Below are 22,858 nucleotides of genomic sequence, written 5' to 3'. Positions count from 1 at the left end.
AGGTCTTCAATAATCCAATTCCAAAGGTTAAGGACAAAGAAAGTATTCTAAAAGCAGCAAGAAAAAAGAAAAGAATCGCATAAAATGGAGCTTCAATACGTCTGGTATCAGATTTTTCCATGGTTATCTTACATAACAGGAGAGAGTGGCATGATATATTTGAATTGCTAGAGGAAAAAAAAATACATACATCATGAATAGTACATCAGGCAAAAACATCCTTCAAGCCTGAAGAAGAAATAAAGACCTTCAGAAACAAACAAAAGCTGAAGGATTTCCTCACCAGACCTCTCCTACAAAAAAATACTAAAGGGGGTTCTTCAGTGTGAAAGAATAAGACGCTAATGAGCAAGAAGAAATCACCTGAAGGAACAAAACTCAATAGTAATAGTAAGCATACAGTAAAACATAGAACATTATAAACTGTAATTGTGGTGTGTAAACCACTTTTACATTAAGTAGAAAATTTAAATGATGAACCAATCAAAAATAATAGCTACAACAACTTTTTAAGACATAGACAGTACAATCTGACCTAATGAAGAAAAAAGTTAAAAAGTGAGGGGGATGAACTTTAAATGTAGAACTTTTATTAGTTTTCTATTACATGTTTGTTTATACAGTCAGTGTTAAGTTGTCATCAGTTTAGAATAATGTGTTATAAGATAGTATTTGCAAGCCTTATTATAACCTCAAATCAAAAACATACAAGGGACACATAAAAATACAAAGCCAGAAATCAAATAGTACCACCAGAGAAAAATCACCTCCATTAAAAGAAAGGCATAAAGGAAGGAAAAAAGGAAAAGAAGAACACAAAAGAACCAGAAAAAAAAAATGGCAGGAGTAAATCTTTATTTATAAATAATAACACTGAATCTAAATGGACTAAATTCTTCAATAAAAAGTCATGCAGTGGCTAAATGGATGAAAAAGTAAAATACAATGATGTGTTGTCTACAAGAAACACACTTCACTTACAAAGAGACACATAGACTGAAAATAAAGGGATAGAAAAAGATATCCATGCCAAGGGAAATGAAAAAGAGAGCATGAATGGATATAATTATATCAGAAAAAAAATAGATTTCAGGACAAAATAAATTTCAGGACAAAAACTATAGGAAGAAACAAAATAGGTCATCATATAGTGATAAAGGTGTCAATCAAGCATTAGGATATAATGATGATAAATATATATGTATCCCACACTGGAGCACCCAGACATATAAAGCAAATATTATTAGAGCTAAAAATAGGAATAGACCTCAATACAACAATAACTAGAGACAACACCCCACTTTCAACGCTGAATAGAACTCCCAGACAGAAAATAAAGAAACACTGGACTTAGAATGAAGGGACTTAATAGATATTTACAGAACATTTCATTCAACAGCTGCAGAATCCACATTCTTCTTAGTATATGGATCCTTCTTAAGGATAGAGTGTATGTTAGGTCACAAAACAAGTCTTAATGCATTAAAAAAAACTGAAGTAATACCAAGCATCTTCTCTCACAACAATGGAATAAAACTAGAAGTCAATAACAAGAGGAATTTGGGAAACTATACAAACCTGTGGAAATTAAACAATGTGTTCCTGAATGACCAGTTGGTCAATGAAGAAATCAAGAAGATGTTGAAAAATTTCATGAAACAAATGATAAAGAAAACACAGCATACTAAAGCCTATGTGATGCAAGTGCCTACACCAAAAAAGAAAAAAATAATAATAAAATAAATTACCTAATGATGCATCTTAAAGAATTAGGAAAGCAAAAGCAAACCAAGCCCAAAATTTTTGGAAACCATCATTCTCAGCAAACTAACACAGGAACAGAAAACCAAACACCACACGTTCTCACTCATAAGTGGGAGATGAAGAATGAGAACACATGGACACAGAGAGGGGAACATCCCACACTGGGGCCTCTCAGGGGCTGGGGGTGGCTAAGGGAAGGATAGCATTAGGAAAAATAGTGTGGATGATGGGTTGATGGGTGCAGCAAACCACCATGATACATGCATACCTATGGAACAAACCTGCACGTTCTGCACGTGTATCCCACAATGTAAAGTAAAATAAAAAAGAAAGAAAATAATGAAGAGAGAAGGAATGAATGAATTTCAACTTAAGAAAACAAAACAAAATATCAATAAAACAAGAAGCTGGTTTTTTTTGTTGTTGTTGTTGTTGTTTGTATTGTAAAGTAAAATAAAATTGACAAACCTTTAGCCAGACTAACAAAGAAAAAAGAGAAAAGACCCAAATAAATAAAAATCAGAGATGGAAAAGGAGACATGACAACTGATACTACATATATCCAAAAAATCATTAGTGGCTACTATAAGCAAATACAGGCCAATAAATTGAAAAATCTAAAGGAAATGGATAAATTCCTAGACACATACAACCTACCAAGAACCATGAAGAAATCCCAAACTCAAATAGGCCAATAACAAGAAATGAGATAAAAGCTGTAATAAATCTCTCCCAGTAAAGAAAACACTACGTTGTGATGACTTCACTGCTGAAATCTACCAAACATTTAAGGAAAAACTGATAGCAATCTTACTTAAACTATTCCAAAAAACAGAGGTGGAGGTATTACTTCCAAATTCCTTCTATGAGGCCAGTTACCCTGATACCAAAACCAGACAGAGACACATTTAAAAAAGGAAACTACAGGCCAATATCTCCAAGGAATACTGATGCAAAACTTCTCAACAAAATATTAGCAAACACAATTCAACAATGCATTAAAAAGATTATTCGTTATGACCAAGTGGGATTTATCCAACGGCTGCAAGAATGGTTCAACATATGCAAATCAATTGATATGGTACATCATATTAACAGAATGAAGGACAAAAACCATATGATCATTTCAACTGATGCTGAAAACCATTTGATAAAATTCAACATCCCTTTGTGATAAAAACCTGCAAAATATTAGGTGTATAAGAACTATACCTCAATATAATAAAAGCCATATATGGTAGACTCACAGCTAGTATCATACTGAATGGGTAAAAACTGAAAGCCATTCCTCTAAGATCTGTAACATAACAAAGATGACCACTTTCACCAATGATATTTGACATAGTACTGGAAATCCTACCTAGAGCAATCAGACAAGAAAAAGATATAAAAGGCATCTAAACTGGAAAGAAAGAAGTAAAATTATCATTGTTTGCAGATGATATGATCTTACATTCAGAAAAATTGCAGGATACAAAATCGACATAAAAAAATCAGTCACATTTTTACATGCCAAAAGTGAACAACCTGGAAAAAATAGTAATCCCATTTATAATAGCCACAAACTAAATTAAATACCTAGGAATTAACCAAAGAAGTGAAAAATCTCTATAATGAAAACTATAAAACATTGATGAAAGAAATTACACAGGACACCAAAAAATGGAAAGGTGTTTTATGTTCATGGATTAGAACGAATATTGTTAAAATGTCCATACTACCCAAAGCAACGTACAGATTCAGTGCAATCTCTATCAAAATACCAGTGACTAGCTTCACAGAAATAGAAAAACTAATGCTAAAATTTATATGAACCACAAAAGACCAAGAATAGCCAAAACTATCCTGAGCAAAAAGAACAAAACTGGAGGAATCATATTACTAGACTTTAAAGTATACTACACAGCTATACTACAGAAAACAGCATGGTACTGGCATTAAAACAGACACACAGAGACAACGGAACGTAATAGAGAAGACAGAAATAAATCCATACATCTCCAGTGAACTCATTTTTGACAAAGTTGCCAAAAACATACATTGGAGAAAAGACAGTCTCTTCAATAAATTGTGCTGGGAAAAATTGTATATCCTATGCAGAAGAATAAAACTAGACCTCTATCTCTCACCATATATAAAAATAAAATCAAAATGGATTAGTGACTTAAATCTAATACCTCAGACTATAAAACTACTACAAGAAAACATTGGGAAAATGCTCCAGACCTTTGACTTGGAAAAAAATTTCTTGATTGATGCCCCAAAAGCACAGGCAACCAAAGCAAAATTGGAAAAATGGGATCGTATCAAATTAAAAAGCATCTAAGCCTTCTACACAGCAAAGAAAACAATCGATAAAGTCACGAGACTACCAATAGAATGGGAAAAAATATTTGTAAACTATTCATCTGACAGGGATTAATACTTAGAATATATAAGGAGCTCAAACAACTTTATAGGATAAATTTTAATAATTTAAATGATAAATGGGTACAAGATTTGAATAGATATTTCTCCAAAGTAGAAATACAAATGGCAAACAGGCCTATGAAAAGGTTTTCAACATTACTGAGCATCAGAGAATTACTAATCAAAACTACAATGAGATATCATCTCACCCTAGTTAAAATGACTTATATCCAAAAGACGGGCAATAACTAATGCTGGCGAGAATGTGGAGAAAAGAGAATCCTTGTACACTGTTTGTGATAATGTAAATTAGTACAACCACTACGAAGAAAGTTTGGAGTTTCCTCAACCAACTAAAAACACAGCCACCACTGCTGGGTATATGCTCAAAATTAAGAAAATTGGTATTTCAAAGCGATATCTGCACTCCCATGCTTGTTGCAGCACTGTTCACAGTAGCCAAGATAATGGAAACAACCTAAGTGTTCATCAATAAATGTATGGATAAAGCAAATGTGGTACTTATATGCAATGGAGTACTATTCAGTCACAAGAAAGAATGAGATCTTGTCAGTTGCAACAACATGGATGGAACTGGAGGACACCATAAGTGAAATAAGCCAGGCACAGAAAGACAAAAGTGCATATTCTCATTTATTTGTGAAATCTACAAATCAAAACAATTAAGCTCATGGTGATTGAGAGCAGACTGATGGTTACCAGAGACTAGGTAGGGTAGCGGGGGTTGTGGGTGGAGGTGAGGGGTAATATTTGAGCACAAATATAATAATTAGAAAGCATAAAATAAGACAGTATTTGAGAGCACAACAGGGTGACTATAGTCAATAATAATTGTACATTTAAAAATAAATAAGAGTGTAACTGGATTTCTGTAACAAATAATAAATGCTTGAGGGATGGATACCCCATTTACCCTGATGTGATTATTATGCATTGCATGCCTGTATCAAAATATCTCATGTACCTCATAAATATATACAGCTGCTATGTACCCACAAAAATAAAAAAAATTAAAATTTAAAATAAAAAAATCACAAGCAAGAAATGGCAAGGCATAAGGCCTTTAAGTGAGAAGATCACTAAGACTCAATTGATATTGCACTTAAGTTCAAGATTGTCTAGTGTTCAGATCAATATCAGGAGTGTTTCCTGTAAGTGGGAGAAAATCACAATTATGATCCTTCTCATAGGAAAAGCACTGCTTAGATGTTGAGGAGTGCTCAGGGCAATTCCCAATTTTATTTTATTCACAAAACATACCTTCATCAGTAAAAGTAAGCAATGAACTGGTAGAAAACTATTATTTCTGTAAAATTCACTAAGGCTAAAATAAAAGAATACTGTTTTATGATAAGAGTTCAAATAGGTGAGGGAGGGACATTATATTAAGGTATCCAATTGACTATATATGAAAAAATATCTTTATACAGATAGTTGTCTAGTATAAAAGATTCTATCTCTAATATAATTTCTTTACTTCTATTATTACAAACAGGAATGAAAACATATTTGGATAAGTTAACAAGATTTACGAATTTAAAAGTAGACTAGAAGAAAGACTGATAATGAGAGCTACATCTGGAAATTATTCTGTCATGAGAAGTTAATAGCATACATTTTACACTAAGGCTGAATAATATGTCACACAGACTAGAGTAATACAAAGGACAACAAGAAGGCCCCTTTCATCCAACTAAAATCAATTCTCTACTAGATTCCTCCAGTGCATAACATTTCAATGTGGTGTAGCCTTTTCCTCTCTGATGTCTTCCTCATAGTTTATATTGCAAATATCTAACCAGACTCTCATATGATTTTTGTTACAACAACCATCAAATTGTTTTATGCCCACCTAAGACCATGGATATGTTGGCAAAGGAAAATGATCGAGGCTAGGGAGGGACTAGTAACTTAATTACACAATATGTTCACAACAGCAGTCAGCAGAATGTGGTTGGGGAATGTCAAGGTTGTGTTTCCAGGGAAGCTGACTTGCTGCTGAAATTTCCATTTAAGTTTATCAGAGTGTGCTTTCAGAAGCCACATCCACGGAAGAGAGAAGAAAGATTCTGGAATGTGCAGATGATGAAGCAATGAAGTCCCAGCAAGGTCTCTTTGAAGAGACCTAACTCTGAAGTGACCTCTGATGCTACAATGACCCCTCAGAGTTGTCAGGATTCGAGTTTGAGGCCTGGGCCATTAGGCTCCTGTATCAAAAAGTCATTGTATGCAGGCTGTCTCTGAAAAGGGTCTTGATTTTGGTCTAGATGTCTCACTTCAACTAAGTCAAGCTCTCTGAAAAAACTGAGAACTGTCAGGCAAGAGCAGCAGCTGGGATATACGATCTCAGTCCCAGTGTGGGTCTTGGGTGGCACGGACAGCATCCACAACAAAGATGAACTATGTTTTTCAAATTTAGCCAACATATTCATTATTATTCTCTGATAAAAATTTTCACATTCACTCTTTTACAGTCTCTTTTCAACACAAACTACAGGTTTATAGGACTTTTCTACCATTTTCCTATTTCTTTTCTCCTTAATGAGTCCATCTTACAGCATTTTGAATGTGTCTATTCAATGTCACATTGTATGCCAAATATTAAAGTAAACCAGGTAAAATTATATAGAGACAATGAAATTTTTTCCATTCTGTTTTTTAAAGAGAAATTATGACTGGTATGCATTTTCCATTTTTATGGTTTCTAGGTTGTACTTTCTTTGTTCTAAATATTACCATACGCATGAGTCACTGCACCCTTTGTGTGTATATCTTAACTGCTATTCTCACTTACATGACCTACATGCAGAAATGCATGCCATCATTCTTCTGCAATATATTAGTTGAATTGTAAATATTAAAAGTAGCTATGTTTTTATGACAGAACTAGGAAAGCCTACTTCATTATGATAAAATAAATGCTGCCAAATCAGTAGCCAACAATAAAGAGGACTGCTGAGCTTTCTTTCCACATACTCACGTCTTAGATTGTCTGAGAAAATACAATATTCAGAATGTAACACAACTATTCACCTTCTATGGTATATTCGTTGATATCCTAATAAAAAGAGAAGGTTTTAGAATTGGGAGTCTTAAACCAGTAAATCCAAAAAATAGAAACATCAATTGAATTCTCATTTTATGTATGGTATTTGAGAATTTTAGAGATGTATGAGAAATTAAACAGTGAATTCAAAAATTTCTCACAGATTAGTCGATTATTACTCTCTCTGATAAAATTGTTATGAAAATTGAAACAATGTATTTCAAAAATGAATTTTGCCTGGCAGAATACTTGATAAGTATTCCCTAAACACTCTTTCCACCTTCCCCCAACACTACCAGTTCTATCAGAGTAACTGAACCTCATGATTCTGGGGTCAGTCTTACATGAAATAACCAGTCTCAACACTAAACTATTTCATCATTAACATTCCATTATATTGCAACTTAGGTCCTTGAATATCCCATAAAACATGCACATAAGTTGAATATTAATATAAAGTATTTATTGATATACTTGTTTATTGATTGTCAATCTTGTACAAAGAGCTGCAAGCTACACGGAGAACTATGCAGGGTGCTTATCACTGTATCCTCAGGGTCAAGAACAGAGCCTCACACATAAAAGGCAATTAACGAGTAGCCACAGAATTTAAATATGAGTCAACTCCTTAATTCATGCTCTATCAAATCCACATTTATAGAAATTTTGAAAATAAACTGTTACTCTTGTTCCAAAAGAAATTAATAACATTAATGCAATCTCTTTGCTTTATTTAATTTATATTTGATGTATGCCTTCATGTAACAACTACTTATTTCAACTACTTATTTCACAATTAATATTTGCTAGGCTGTACGTATACAATGGGGAGCAAAACAGATACTGTCCCAGCTCTCAATATATTATATCCCACGAGGAAAGTCAATATTGATCAAGTACTTACACAAATATCCACATTCAGAGTACTATGAGCACCATAGAAACACACCAACAAAAATTGTAGGGATCTAGGAAAGTGTATAAATACCAAATGAGATTAACTAAGGAAACTAAGAAAGCCTTTTCTCAAAAATCAGCATTGAAGTTGAGATCCAAACAGCGTGTGTGAATTAATAAGGTGTGAACATGGGTATTCTCATGCACTCATACAGTGTACTATACAAACATCCTGGGGCAAAACCAGTGTTAACACCTGTGCTGATGGAGCAAGTCAGAAGGATCCAGTGATGCACAGTCACTTATTCTCTCTGAACCTTGAAGGGCAAAATGGTATGCAGAGTGTTGTGGGGCCGGGTTTTATCAAGGATCTTGCTCCTTCACTGTGCTTCCATGATACGGGGTTAACAAGAGTCAAGTACAAGTGCTCAGGTTAACTACAGGTATTAACAAGAGTTAAACCCGTATCTGTGCTTCCATGATATGAGGTTAACTGCAGGTGCTCACCACCATGCCTGAATAATTATAACTGCAGGAGAAGTAGACTGCTAGAACACCAAGCAGTCTAAGCTTAAGTAGAGCTATACGGGGGAATGCTGAAAATGCTATTTGCCCAACATCTTGGAGCACAGCCCTGTGGAAAACTGAATTCAGGTACAATCACTCAAAAGAGAGAGTGTCTTCTTTCCAAGGTAGCTTTTTGCCAGGAAACTCCAATATATCTCTAGGGTCAATCCTGCTTTTCTCCAGGTAGAAGTAGGGAAGTAGCAAAGACTGTACAGTAACAAAAAGAAGAGGATACCTACAGACATGAAAGAAGGCTGCTGAAGCTGGAGTAAAGATCATGGGAGATTTATACTTCATAATATTTTATGCTTAGGGTTATATTCATTTTTAATCACAGTGTATTCATATGTTAGTGATTTTGTTATAAATATTCTCCATGTGGCCGGACACAGTGACTCACACCTGCAATCCCAGCACTTTGGGAGGCCGAGGTTGGCAGATCACCTGAGGTCAAGAGTTCCAGACCAGCTTTACTAACATGGTGAAACCCAGTCTCTGCTAAATATGCAAAAATTAGCCAGGTGTGGTGGTGGGCACCTGTAATTCTAGCTACTGAGGAGTCTGAGGCAGGAGAATCACTCGAACCTGGAAAGCAGAGGCTGCAGTGAACTGAAATCATGCCACTGCATTCTACCCTCCACCACGTGACAGGAGAAATAAGTGGGCTTTGGCAGTAGAAAGACCTAAAATTCTGTTTGGGGAAAGGATGGGTAGGAAAATTCTTACAAACTCTTTGGAGAAACCTAAAATCACCAGATTATATATAAAATAAAACTTCCTAAAAACATCATCTAGGCCGGGCGCGGTGGCTCAAGCCTGTAATCCCAGCACTTTGGGAGGCCGAGGCGGGCGGATCACAAGGTCAGGAGATCGAGACCACAGTGAAACCCCGTCTCTACTAAAAATACAAAAAATTAGCCGGGCGCGGTGGCAGGCGCCTGTAGTCCTAGCTACTCAGGAGGCTGAGGCAGGAGAATGGCGTGAACCCAGGAGGCGGAGCTTGCAGTGAGCCGAGATCGCGCCACTGCACTCCAGCCTGGGCAACAGCGTGAGACTCCGTCTCAGAAAAAAAACCAAACAAACAAACAAAAAAAAACATCATCTAACAAACAGGATAGTGAAAAGACATTTGAGAAGAAAAAGAATCCAGAGAGGTGAATGAATAAGTTGTTTTGCATCACTTTTGCACAGTGGGAATTAGCTGATGCAGCAGAGGTGGTCTAGAAATCCCGCATCACTTTGGACACTCCAAATGGAGTTCATGTCCTACCAAGAGTGAGGACTAGATTGTCAAATTCCAGACAAGTACACATTTGAGACTTTACACAGTGTCAAGGTAAACTAATAATTTTAAGAATATGGGAAGACATACGTCTCAGAAAGAGCAGGAAGTACTTGAGATCCTCAACACAGAATACCAGGTCTTTTCTTAATATATTCTCTGGGCCAGATTAATTAATATCTGAGGTCTCCAGGTTATGTATGTGATCACATCATTCACACAAAAGGAAACTGTCTTAAGCAAAGCATATCACTATTTTGAATTCTGATAGTAAAAGTTACATTTGTTATATGATCCATAAATATACAAACTCCAAGTTTCTTTGCCATGAATATTATGGACAAGTTACACACTGCTAAAAGCTGACTAAACATAATGACTGTATCACAGAAATATCATTAGTTTATTTGCTAGGAGGTCTTTCATTGGAAGATTTTCAAGATTTGTCTGGTTCACTTTCCTTCTTTAATTCTTGGGGGCAATCTCCTGGTAAAGGAAGAGACTAGATTCCAAGTCAACTGCTAACCATTTTCTTCCTATTTTCTTATATTTCTTATAGCTTAGGTGACATAAATAGGAAGATGTTTGTTACTCCAGCATAATAAAATAAATTACATTATGATTTGATTGTATTTAAGTATTAGTTCCTTCTGGATATTATGTTTTATATAAGGTAAGAGATGTGGATCTAAATGTGCTATACAATTATCCCAGTATTATTCATTGCATACTAATTTGCAGTTAAAATTCATTAATATTTTATCTTATGAAAATATATAACATGTACTATATATGTATAATATTACATTATTATTTTGCGTCAATAAAAACTTGCATTTCTGAGTTCATTAAATTCTTAATTTGCTTTAGCAAATAATAAAATGTTTTTATTTTGATGATCTGTTGTGTATTCTATGGTTTCTAATAATTGTCTTTATGGGAAGAGTACAGAATCCTTCCATCCAGAATTTATGTGGAAGTGGGAAGGAAGGTACGGGGAATCATAAGCAACACAAAGAATCTTTCCATTTGTTTTTCTTTTTAATACAGAACTTTTACAAACAGACAGAATATAAGGAATAGTAAAATGAAAAGTTATATATACATTACCTTGACTTGAAAATTGTGTGTTTATTTGTTTGTTTTGAAATAGACTCTCGATCTGTCGCCTAGGCTGGAGTGCAACGGCGAGATCTCAGCTCATTGCAACCTCCGCCTCCCAGGTTTAAGTGATTCTCCTGCCTCAGCCTCCCAAGTAGCTGGGATTACAGGTGCACACCACCACACCTAGCTAATTTTTGTAATTTTAGTAGAGACAGGGTTTCACCATGTTGCCTAGGCTGGTCTCAAACTCCTGACCTCAGGGTGATCCACACACCTCAGCCTCCCAAAGTGCTGAGATTACAGGCATGAGCTACCCTGCCCGACCGAGAATTGTTAACAAAAGGATTTGCTTCAAAGAGCTTTTATGTTAAAAGTAATTTAAAGTAAATTACACGCATCATTACATCTCAATAATAAATACTTCACTATAAATCTCGAAAGAATAAAAACTCTTTTTATAACCATTATCTATCATACTCACAAAAGGGTCAATGATTCCCTAATTGTTTTTAATACCCAATCTATATTTATATTTCTCCATTTTCTCAGTATCATTTACAGCTGGTTGAATGGATAATCATCCTTTCGAAAGAAAGCATATACCTTGCTTTGGGCTACCATAGCTCTTAAGCCTCTTTAAACCTAGAAGAGTCTTCCCTTTGACATGGCAATGCTTTGCTGAAAAGGGATGCGATTTGTTCTGTGGATTTTTCCTACCCTCTGCACTGAACTATTTTCTCAAGGTGGCATTTGACTTTTCAATCATCTTTTGTTACCTGCAAAAATGGACTTTACAAAAAGGCTCAATTAGATTCGTGCTAAAATAATTTTGTCAGGATTACTTCAGACATGATGCTGTATACTTAGATTGCATCACATCTGGAGATTTGTCATGCTTTGTTGTACCACTATTAGTGATGCCGAGATTTATCTGTGACTTAAAGTAGCGACAGTCATAACTCCCAACACAAACAGGAAGTTAGCTGATGATGAGACTGTACTTAGACACTAAGAGTTTGACATCAACATTTGACCTAATGGTTTTAACACTCATTAAAGATCCTTCCCAAATCAATATTTTAGATGTTGAAAAATAGAAAATTTGAAAATGTTTTTCTCTCATTCTATTTACATTTATTCACTGCTATTCTTCAGTAAAGAAGAGCTTTTTCTAATCAACTGCATGATTTGTAACTTTGAAAATAATTCCTACAGGAAAGGCAGTATTAGTGTGTAATTCTTTCCCTTTACCAACTTTCAGAGAGGAAGACTCATTTCTAATGATGGCAAGAAGATATTTCTTGTCATTGTTGGTTTGCTTTTATTTTCTCATTTTGAATATTATTATAAACTCATGGATTTGTAAATATTTATTGTGTTTCAAGGAACTCCAGGATTTATCTCTTTGATACTCAAGTAATTCTACAATTGGCCAATAAAGAGGGGTTCAAGCTGGCTTCTGTATTTTTAGCACCGTCACATTTATGTTTGCTGGCTTTTTGCTTTTCTCACAGTGAGGTATTCCATGCCTTTCTCATATACTCCCTATCTAGAACTAGAGTGTGCCAAATCTCCAAGAAATTCAGGTTCCTCTTAACAAAGAATGGGATTTAATGGTACTTAGAGATTATAGTGTCCATTGTCAATGGGTATTATTGCTTCAAGATGCTTTTGGCAGTCAGACTGAAAAATATAATATAACTTACTTTCAGTTCAAATTTAACATTACCTGGTTTGAATTATTTTAATGTGGATCTATTTTATTTCACCTAGAAATTTAATTTCCAAAAACATCAATATAATTATTTGCTTTTCATACCACGTAATTAAAATAGTTTCAAAATGACCAGAAAATATTACCATTAACAGCAAGATTACGGAAAGAAACAGGATATTTTCACATTTCTTTTTGTCTTTTTGCTTTTTTGAAGGAAGAATCCAGAACAGCCTTACTCAGTATTTTAGTTTGCCCTCATTACTAAGTTGTGATCCTTCTGGGGTCACAACTGAATGCGCTGTGTTCAACAAGGTCACCCAGACAGGTGGAAACTCAAAAAATTGCAATCCTTGTGAGAACTCTGGTAATTATTTGACTTTAAGTTCACCCATTTTTTTTATTTATCTGGAAGTGATTCTTTGCCTGGACTTCCAGAATTTTACCATATGATTTTGCATATTGGTATTCAGACAGAGACTGAAGTGAACTTTTATACAGATTTCTGGAACTCTTTTTCTGCATAACTTTTCTCACTCAAACCTGACCCACAATTTCTAGCCACCTTAGGCTCATCGAACTCAAATCTGTTGGTCTTTGTTTTGGTTCTCTCTCCTGTCTACAGCTCAGAAACTGCTCTAAGCAAAAAACAACTGTAGGGCTGACCTCACCTTTTCCCACTTCCACAGGATAACAGTTTTGTGCTGTCTCATGTCCAATACTTCAAAAAGATTATTTTATATATTTTTGTGCACTTTTAATTCATTTATTGTTGAATGGTAATTCTAGATGTGTTTTCATTTCTTAGCAGCACCTATCTTTTTATTGTTTATTGCGCTGTACTGTTTAAAATCCAGTAAGTAATACAACCTAGGATAAAAACCTGATTGATAGAAAAGCTAATTGACTGCTCCAAGATTTTGTTTTCCTCTGAATCTTGCTCCCTTTTTGGGTCTGTGTCTGTATCTATATATATAAAAAATATAAACTATATTTATAATATATATTATAGATTATTTAACATTAAAAAGTATAATACAGTATATTATATAACATTTAGTATTATATAACATGTATATATTATAAATATTAATGAAATATATAAAATATATATATATATTTCATTTGCATTGTTAATATTGAAATATATTTTTTCCAAACAACCCATTAGGAAGAGTGTTGTAGAGGATGGGGCATTTTACATGGCTCTCCATGTTTCTTTAAATAACTGCCATGTATCTTCCTTTCATTTCATCCATATTGCAACATTTCTAAGCTCTGCTTTCCCAGAGACAGGCTCAGTAGTTTCCTTTCTGAATGAGGACTTCTTCTGGGAATGAACATTTGCTGTACCTATCTGGGTTCTTCCATAACTAACGTGTCATGCACTAAATGTCTGTGTCACCCCACAATTTATATGTTGAAATCCTAATCCCCCAGGAGCTGATATTAGACTGTCATCGATGAAGCCAGAAGCAGTTCTCGCCAAAGGCCGAATCTGCTGGCATCTTGATTTTGAACTTCTCTGTCTCCAGAACTGTTAGAAATAAATTTATGTGGCTGAGCGTGGTGACTGACGCCTGTAATCCCAGCACTTTGGGAGGCCAAGGCTGGTGGATCACAAGGTCAAGAGATCGAGACCATCCTGGCTAACATGGTGAAACCCTGTCTCTACTAAAAATACAAAAATTAGCTGGGTGTGGTGGTGCGCACCTGTAGTCCTGGCTACTCGGGAGGCTGAGGCAAGAGAATCGCTTGAACCTGGGAGGTAGAGGTTGCAGTGAACTGAGATTGTGCCACTGTGCTCCAGTCCAGTGACAGAGCAAAATTCTGTCTCAAAATAATTAGTTAATTAATTAATGTTATTTATCAGATATCCATTCTATGGTATTTTTTCTATCACAGCCTCACAGGACTGACATAAAGCTTTGCTGCACTCTCTATTTTTCTGTGCATATATGATCAGACTCACAGCACTTTCATGTAAATTGACCCTGATTCTGATGGTCCCTAAACCATGTTAAGCTTTATAGCTTTCTCTGTCATCTAGTTTCTCTTTAGAAGTAGGTTATGTTTATCCTTGCTTCATAGTATACATTTTGGAAGAGGTATGGGGATAATTGGATCTTAGACAAATGTCATTATTCCAGAGCAAACCATACGACCCATCTTGTAAAATCTAATGTGGTCACAGAGAGTAAATTTCATTAAGGTTTGTCAGATATCAAAAGACTCAACAAAGTATGCAGATATGGCCCATGTTTGAATCTGCCTGTGTGAGTGGGGTAGAGAAGAAAGCTGGTCATGGTAAAACCATCTATTGTAATGCAATAATGTAGAATATTTTATATAGCTCCATTATACGCTTGAGCCACATGTGTCTTTAAAATCGGTATCTAAACAGTGCTTACAAATTTGAGAAGCAAACACAGCCCTTTGGAAAGGGAACTGACAGTGGACAGGTTGAGTGTCAATACTTCTTCACTGGGATCTGGTATTAGGTATAAGATAGAAGTCTTAGAAGGAAATTGCACTGACTTCCTTGGAAGAACAGGGAGTAATTATCAATGAAGAAGCTAATTCTGTGCAATAAATCATTACAGAAAATTAAATAAATGGAATATATAAGAAATAAATACTTATTAAATATTTTCTGCATGTTTGGTAATATACCAAAAAAAAAAAAAAATGTGATCGAACATACTTCTAAACTGTTCCACGATACTCTGAATCGTAGTTTTGCTTAACAAAGCATCTTAATTCTGGCAACATTAGGCAATGGTGCTGAAGATCCATACATTTCCCGCTGATACCTCTAAAAGTTGGGCATTCCTAATCTGCAGAAAAGAAATACTACTATTGCTATTAATGTGGAGCTATTAATCATTAGGTGTTTACATCTTTGTGATGTTCTAGTCGTACTATTATATACTCATTTATATATGAAAACATATTAGAAATATAAAGTAATTTACTCAATATTAAACCACTGGTAAATGCCCAAGTCTGCGACACTCCAAATCTAATGCACTTAATTTCTACATTTGACTGCCTTCAGGCAGACCACAGCAATTGTAATATAGTTCTAATAATCAGAATTATCCGTATAGAATTATCAAGATAAAATAACTTCTCTAATAGTGGCAAGGCATCTTCCTTTCAAAGAAGTTTTTCTTAAATTTAATGGCAGCATTGTATATTTCTTTCTGCAAGTATAGAAATAATTATGGAGAATGGTTAGTAAAAGTCTAAAGAAAGATATGCTGACCCAGTTAAAAACAGAGTTCGGAGAGATAAGATGATACAGATAGAGAAAAAAGAAAGAAATCTAAATTGGATAGTTAATCTGTAAGTGTGTCCTTCCTTTAAAATATGGATAAATGCAATAGCAATATATCCTAGTGTTGTAAATCGGTATGTCCTTACAACCTCCATCTTTATAACCAAATAGTTTATATCTTTCAATGTGCTAAAAAATTAAACACAGCCTTTCTGCTTCCAACTATTTTTGAAGTTCACTATGTGGTTTCATAGATAATAGTCTCATTGCAGTGCACATAACCTTTTCATAAGGTGTATTATTTGCTACCAAAAATTAAATGATCTCATTTTAGTCTAAAGATAGGTATTGATAGCTAATATAGAATTTTAAAATATTCACATCTTCCCTTCAATTCTAATTCAGCTAAGCTAAGGGAAGTTAGAACAGTGACCACATTAAATTTAAGCATGAAAACTGAATAAATTATAGATACAACCGTATATACTGCTATCAATAAAGAGCTACTAATTTCTGAATGTTTACAGGTACTTTTCTTTATAGAAACTTTGTAGTACTCTATAACAAAATTTAGTACTTGTGATTAATATGCTTTATAAAAACTAAGGAAAGATAGTTATGGATAATATGACAAAAATAAATACATGTAAATAAGGCAATTTTATATTTTCTGAACTGATAATTTCAAACATCTATTGTATGACATAATAGGGTCTCTTAGTTAATAGCAGTATAATGCAGGTTTAATGGATGCCATTTTTCAGACATTTGGATTTTTAATTGCTTCCTTTTCAGCTTCATTAACACAATGGCAACTCTTCAGTCATTCCAATTTTTAAGCCAAAAAAAAAAGAAAAACACTCCCATAATTTTGTTGTTGTTTCAAGAAAATGTGCTATTAATCGAAGGCATCACAAAAATCTAAAGATTTATACTTAGTACATTTCAGAGTGGCTAAAATAGGCACCTATTGCTATGCACTCCCAGTGATTCTTTCCCTGTAATATAATAAAACAGACTTCCCCTCCCGCCTCTGGAAATCACCTTTTCATAGATCCATCTCTTTTAGATGGAATGTCTATCATGGTACCTTGCCCAGCCCCCTACCTCTACTACCGGTATGGTTCAGAAGAATCCTGAGATCCAGAAAAAAATAAAATAAAAAATCAAATAAAAAAAAAAAATCAAAGAAGCCCACTTTGTTGGCCATGAGCTATAAGAATCATGTATGTATAAACTGGTTGATAACCATTTTCTCCAGCCATATGTAAGAAGCTGTCTCTACACAGAAGAATGCAGAGGCAAGAGGAATTTTTTTAAATAGACAAATCACTATATTGTTTGGTTCCTTAACTCTTTCACTCATTAAGCCAGGTCAACCTCTGGCCTTCCCAGTTATGTGAGTCATTATATTCCTGATTTCAATTAAATTAGCACAAATTAGTTTTCAGACATAGTGATACAAAAGCATCTTCACTAAAACAATAATTTCAGCAAAGTGTCTCGGCTTCAAAAGTCATAGTGAACAGCAATAGCATCACCAGCTAATAGCCTCAAAATGCCAAGGTTGGATAGAATGGCTCCTGCAACTGAGTACACACCACAAATTCTTCAGGAAGTGACAAAACGATAGCAATTTGGTGAACCATATGTTTTAATTTTTCTGCAATTCCCTGGTTATAAGGCATTGACAGATTGATACTACTAAATCAAATTTACTAATTCACTGACCAATACTTCATTTAAAAGATTATATTCAACAAAAATACAAAATAATTATTTAACTATATTTTCTATTGCACTTGTCCCTAATCAATAAATAATTTTAGGGTCCCAGAGGCCATGACAAATGTTAAAAAAAATAACTCTATGGGGGCCATAAAAAATTGCTTTATAAGTTGCTGCTATACCTTTCAATCTAGAAAAATGTAGTCCTAAAAAGGAGAAAATGACATTTCAGAATAACTGTTTCATTACACAGGGTAGGAATGAACAAAATTGGCATAAGTCTATGGAAGAAAACCAGAGAGAAAAGGAAGAACGAATCCTAAAAACAGAAGTTATAACTTTACTTGAGTGTTATAGAAAATAGAAAATAAGTCAATACAAGAGCCACTAAAAATATTTGAGACAATGTGGCTATGGTAAATATGACATAAATAAAAATAAAGCTATTTTATCTTTACCAATCTGATATTCCTACATCTATTTTACTAAATAAAAGAATGTTATTTATAGTAGATAGAAAGGAAATGTTAAGAAATGTTTAACATTTACGTGTATGAATTAACTCAAGTTAACTTATCGTAATGATTATTAACAATTAAACTCTTTTGCAGTGGTCTAAATAGAAGTATAGGCCGGGCACGATGGCTCACGCTTGTAATCCCAGCACTTTGGGAGGCCGAGGCGGGCGGATCACAAGGTCAGGAGATCGAAACCATCCTGGCTAACACAGTGAAACCCCATCTCTACTAAAAATACAAAAAAATAGCCGGGTGTAGTGGTGAGCACCTATAGTCCCAGCTACTCAGGAGGCTGAGGCAGGAGAATGGCATGAATCCGGGGGGCGGAGCTTGCAGTGAGCCAAGATCATGGCACTGCACTCCAGCCTGGGCAACAGAGGAGACTCTGTCTCAAAAAAAATATTAATAATAATAAAAAATAAATATAAATAAATAAAGGTATAATAAATGTAGCAAATTTTTAGAAAGTGAACTATTATATAGGTATGTTGTCCTGTATTTATTCTGTCCTTTACAATTGTTTTCTAACTTTTTAATTTCTCCATATGACAGTTTATTTTTACAATAATGAATTTAATTGTGTAATTCAAATATAAATAGAAACATGGAAAAGTTCTAATAATGTATGGCAGCATATCTGCAGTTTTCCTTACATTTTCCAAGTATAACAGAGCCTACATCTTTTGTTCTACTGGGGGTCCCTTTTGAGGCTCTGTGTTAGTTTGCTTGAGCTCTTGTAACAAATACCAGAGAACGGATGTCTTAAACACAGATTTTTTTTTTCTTTTTTTCACAGCTCTGGAAGCTGGAAAGTCCAAGATGAATGTGCCAGTTAATTCAGCTTCTGGTAAAGGCTCTCTTCCTAGCTTGCAGATGGTGGCCTTCTTGCTGTGTTCTTACATGGCAGGGAAAGAGAAAGAACATGAGCTCTCTTGTCATCTGTTTTTATAAGGTCACTATACTATTATATCAGGAGACCACCTGTGCGACCTCATTTAACATTCATTGCTTTCTTGTAGGACCTATCTATAAATACAGTCACATTGGGAATTAGGATTTCAACATATTAATTTCAGAAGGATAAAAATCTGTACATTGCAGCCAAGTATTTAGGCAGCAATCAACAGGAAATAAAAAGCTTTTTCAAGAGCTTCAATATATTTTACTTTTCTCTTTGTTAGTCTCTATACAGCTTTCTCTCAGTCTCACTCCCTGCCCTTCTGTTTCTCTCTTTCTTAGTCTTTCTCCTGTCTGTTGTCCTTTCCTCCCTTCCTCCTCTTGTGTAATCTCAGGTACATTAGCTACCTGTCATAGGAGGTGATAAAGTGTCGCATAAGCAGGAGGAGCTAAGAGAGGAATTTTGAGGGCCTTGCTCAAGATTATAAAACCTACAAATGGCAAGGACCAGAGCAACTTCAGGTGCCTTTCAAACCAAATTAAATGCAAATTTAGGATGAAAAGTGCTCTAAAACTCGAACAAAATATATAGAGAACTCTTCAGAGACTATAATGCCATTAAGTTGCCATCTTATAAATGACCTAGATTCCTTTGAAAACAGGTTTTCTAACAGCACTTCATTTCCTGAGACACAGTCTTATAGTCTTATAACACATTCAAAGAGAATTACTAACACTAATAAAACTTAAATAAGCAACAGTTTTTCACCAGCAATGAGCTTCTCTTCTTCAGTAATATTTTTGATAACTCCATTTCTACCAAAGTGTCTCATGAAGTGGAATGAAATGGAATGATATTGTCTAAATTCTATAAGAAGACTAATCTCAGCAATGGAAAAAAGTCACATATAAGAAAGTGATTTGTGTAATTCAGGGCACTATACAAATTCAAGATACAGATAACTTTATGCTTCCTTGCCATTCTCCACAGGTGAATGCATTAAGCTATATATAGTCAGTTATTCCCATAACTATAAATAGTAAGTTCATACCTATCTTTATTGATGTATTAAATTTAGTCTGAATCAAGTAATCTATCATTGAAATATGAGAAACACATTTCCCATGAATTACCTACCCATATTTATATCCTGACTCATGTTAATACTATTTTTTAGATATTCTAGGAAATATCAGATTGTTTTCTTCCAGACAAAATTCTTTATCTTTTGTATACATAAGTGCTATAAAGACAAATAAAAATTAAAAAGAAAAGACTTAATTCTGCTTGTTCAAAATAAGGAAAGAAACTTCTCCCCTTTCATCCAGAGGAATTACTTTAGAAAATAGGCCTTTTGTCAACTTTATGATCCAGGAATGTCTTTTCCAGAGCCTGGCAGCCATCTCTTTGAAATGTAAACATCAAGAAATAGCACCTTTTACCCAGTTTTTCTGGAAAACAGGAATCTGACTTCAGTGGGCAACATGTTTAACGTTCCAATATTACCTTCTGCTATAAACGTATGACAAGCTTATTTCTCCACTAACAAAGCCGATAAGCTAATACAGATGGTCACTCCAATTGCCATGTAAGGTTAGGATGAACTATGTGTAGAAAATTGAACCTTCAAGTCCTCCTACTTAAGGACTAGTTACTGTTTAGCTTAAAAACTTGTATGTAATTAGTTGTTTCTGCCTAGATAAAAGATTCAGATTTCTTGCTGTCTTTGCATCTCTGGGCAGATGACCAGAGATCTCTGGTCAGATGTCTCTGTCTTTGCATTTCTGGGCAGATGTCTCTAATACCTTTATGGAGAGATTTTCTGGGTTGTGAGATGAGTTTGTTTTTTAATTACATTTCCTTTACATTGTGCACACATGCACATGCACTTATATACACACACATTTTGCATTCAATATGTTTCCAAATTTGTCTTACATTTCTCTTTATTATTTACAGCCTTAATATTGGCAACTCTGTTCAGTTCTTCCATTTGCTCTGATACACTGTGGGGAGATTCTTCTTGACACCTTCCCATTTAAGATCCTTATGTCATCTCCATTCTGGCTGTACACGGGAGCCAGGCATTATGCAGCCTTCCAAGAGCACGGTGTTTGTGTCATCGACTGGCTCAATATGCCGTCAGCCTTTCTATCAGTGGATGGGTTTAGTAAGTCTTTCATATTCTTCTCATTTCATTTCTTTTCCTCACCTCTATATTTCTTTGTGAATGCATGACAGAATTATCTGTTACTTCACAACCCTCCTTGGATGTTTACTTTTTAAGGTTGTATACTTAATTTTTTTGTCTTGTAACTAGTAAGCTCATTGACTACTTTTAATATTTTCACTAATTCAGCAAGGTGATAAGAGAGATATTTCAGTAAAATTACCTTAGTCTCCTGTCATTATTCTAGCATCTTTATATAATTTACTATGTTTTGTAAATTTTCTGTACAAAGGTTGAGGGAGGACACTTTCCTGCCCTGGATAGCACTACTTTTTTTCTTATAGCTTTTATACCTTTGGCATGTCTAAGTCAGATCAACAGAATGACAACACTCTCTAGCTGATAAAATATATTATGCAAACACCCCTTCCCTAACTTCTGGTCATTTTTTCTTTTAAATGAGAAATTTCTCCAGCAAATAAATGTCCATTAGAAATCCAGAATGCCTTCCTAATTCTACCATAAATATATATAATAATGCCATGTCATACTGGAGCACTTCCTATAGACTCCAGTCTTACCTAGATCAACAAATCTGTGCAACACAGAGATCTGGGGAAAATGTGTGCACTAATTGTAAGCAGGCACTTCACATGACAAAGACAAACCACTTTTATTAAAAAACAAAAACATTATACACTTAAAAAAACCTCACTAGATTGCAGTTAGCCAAGATCATACCAATGCACTCTAGCCTGGGCAACAGAGCAAGACTCTGTCTCAAAAACAAAACAAAACAAACAAAGAAAAATTCTACCCTCACTATGTTTAAGGGATTATCCTAAAAATAATTGCAAAGCTTCATAGGGTATCATTAAAACAGAAAATAGCTACAATCAAATGGATAATAGATAATAAAATAGATAATAGCTGTCACTGAATTTCTGTAAGTCAGAAATAATAGACAGAATTTTAGGAACAAATACTATGTAAGGTTAGCAGAATCATCTCAAAATTTTTGAGCTTTGCTTTCTTCAAAGATATTCTGCATTGTCAATCCCTTATTCTGGCTTGGTTTGTGTTTTTCAGCCAAAGAACAAATTTAAAAGAATTTGTCCTCTGGAGAAAGTGAAGAGGAAATCATCTATCAAGAGGTACAGTTGTCCCTCAGTATCTGTGGAGGATTGGTTCCAGGATCCCTACAGATACAAAAATCTGCAGATGCTCAAGTCCCTTATATAAAATGGGATAGGACTTGCATATATCCTATGCATATTCTTTTTCATACTTTAAATCATCCCTAGATTGCTTATGAATCCTTAATACAATATAAATGCTGGTAAATACTTGTTATAGGCCAGGCGCTGTGACTCATTCCTTTAATCCCAGTGTTTTAGGAGGCTGAGGCAGGAGGATTGCTGGAGGCCAGGAGTTTGAGACCAACTTGGACAACATAAAAA

Source organism: Macaca thibetana, chromosome 6 (genome assembly GCF_024542745.1).
Source record: "Macaca thibetana thibetana isolate TM-01 chromosome 6, ASM2454274v1, whole genome shotgun sequence".
NCBI lineage: Eukaryota > Metazoa > Chordata > Mammalia > Primates > Cercopithecidae > Macaca > Macaca thibetana.
This window is presented reverse-complemented; position numbering follows the sequence as displayed.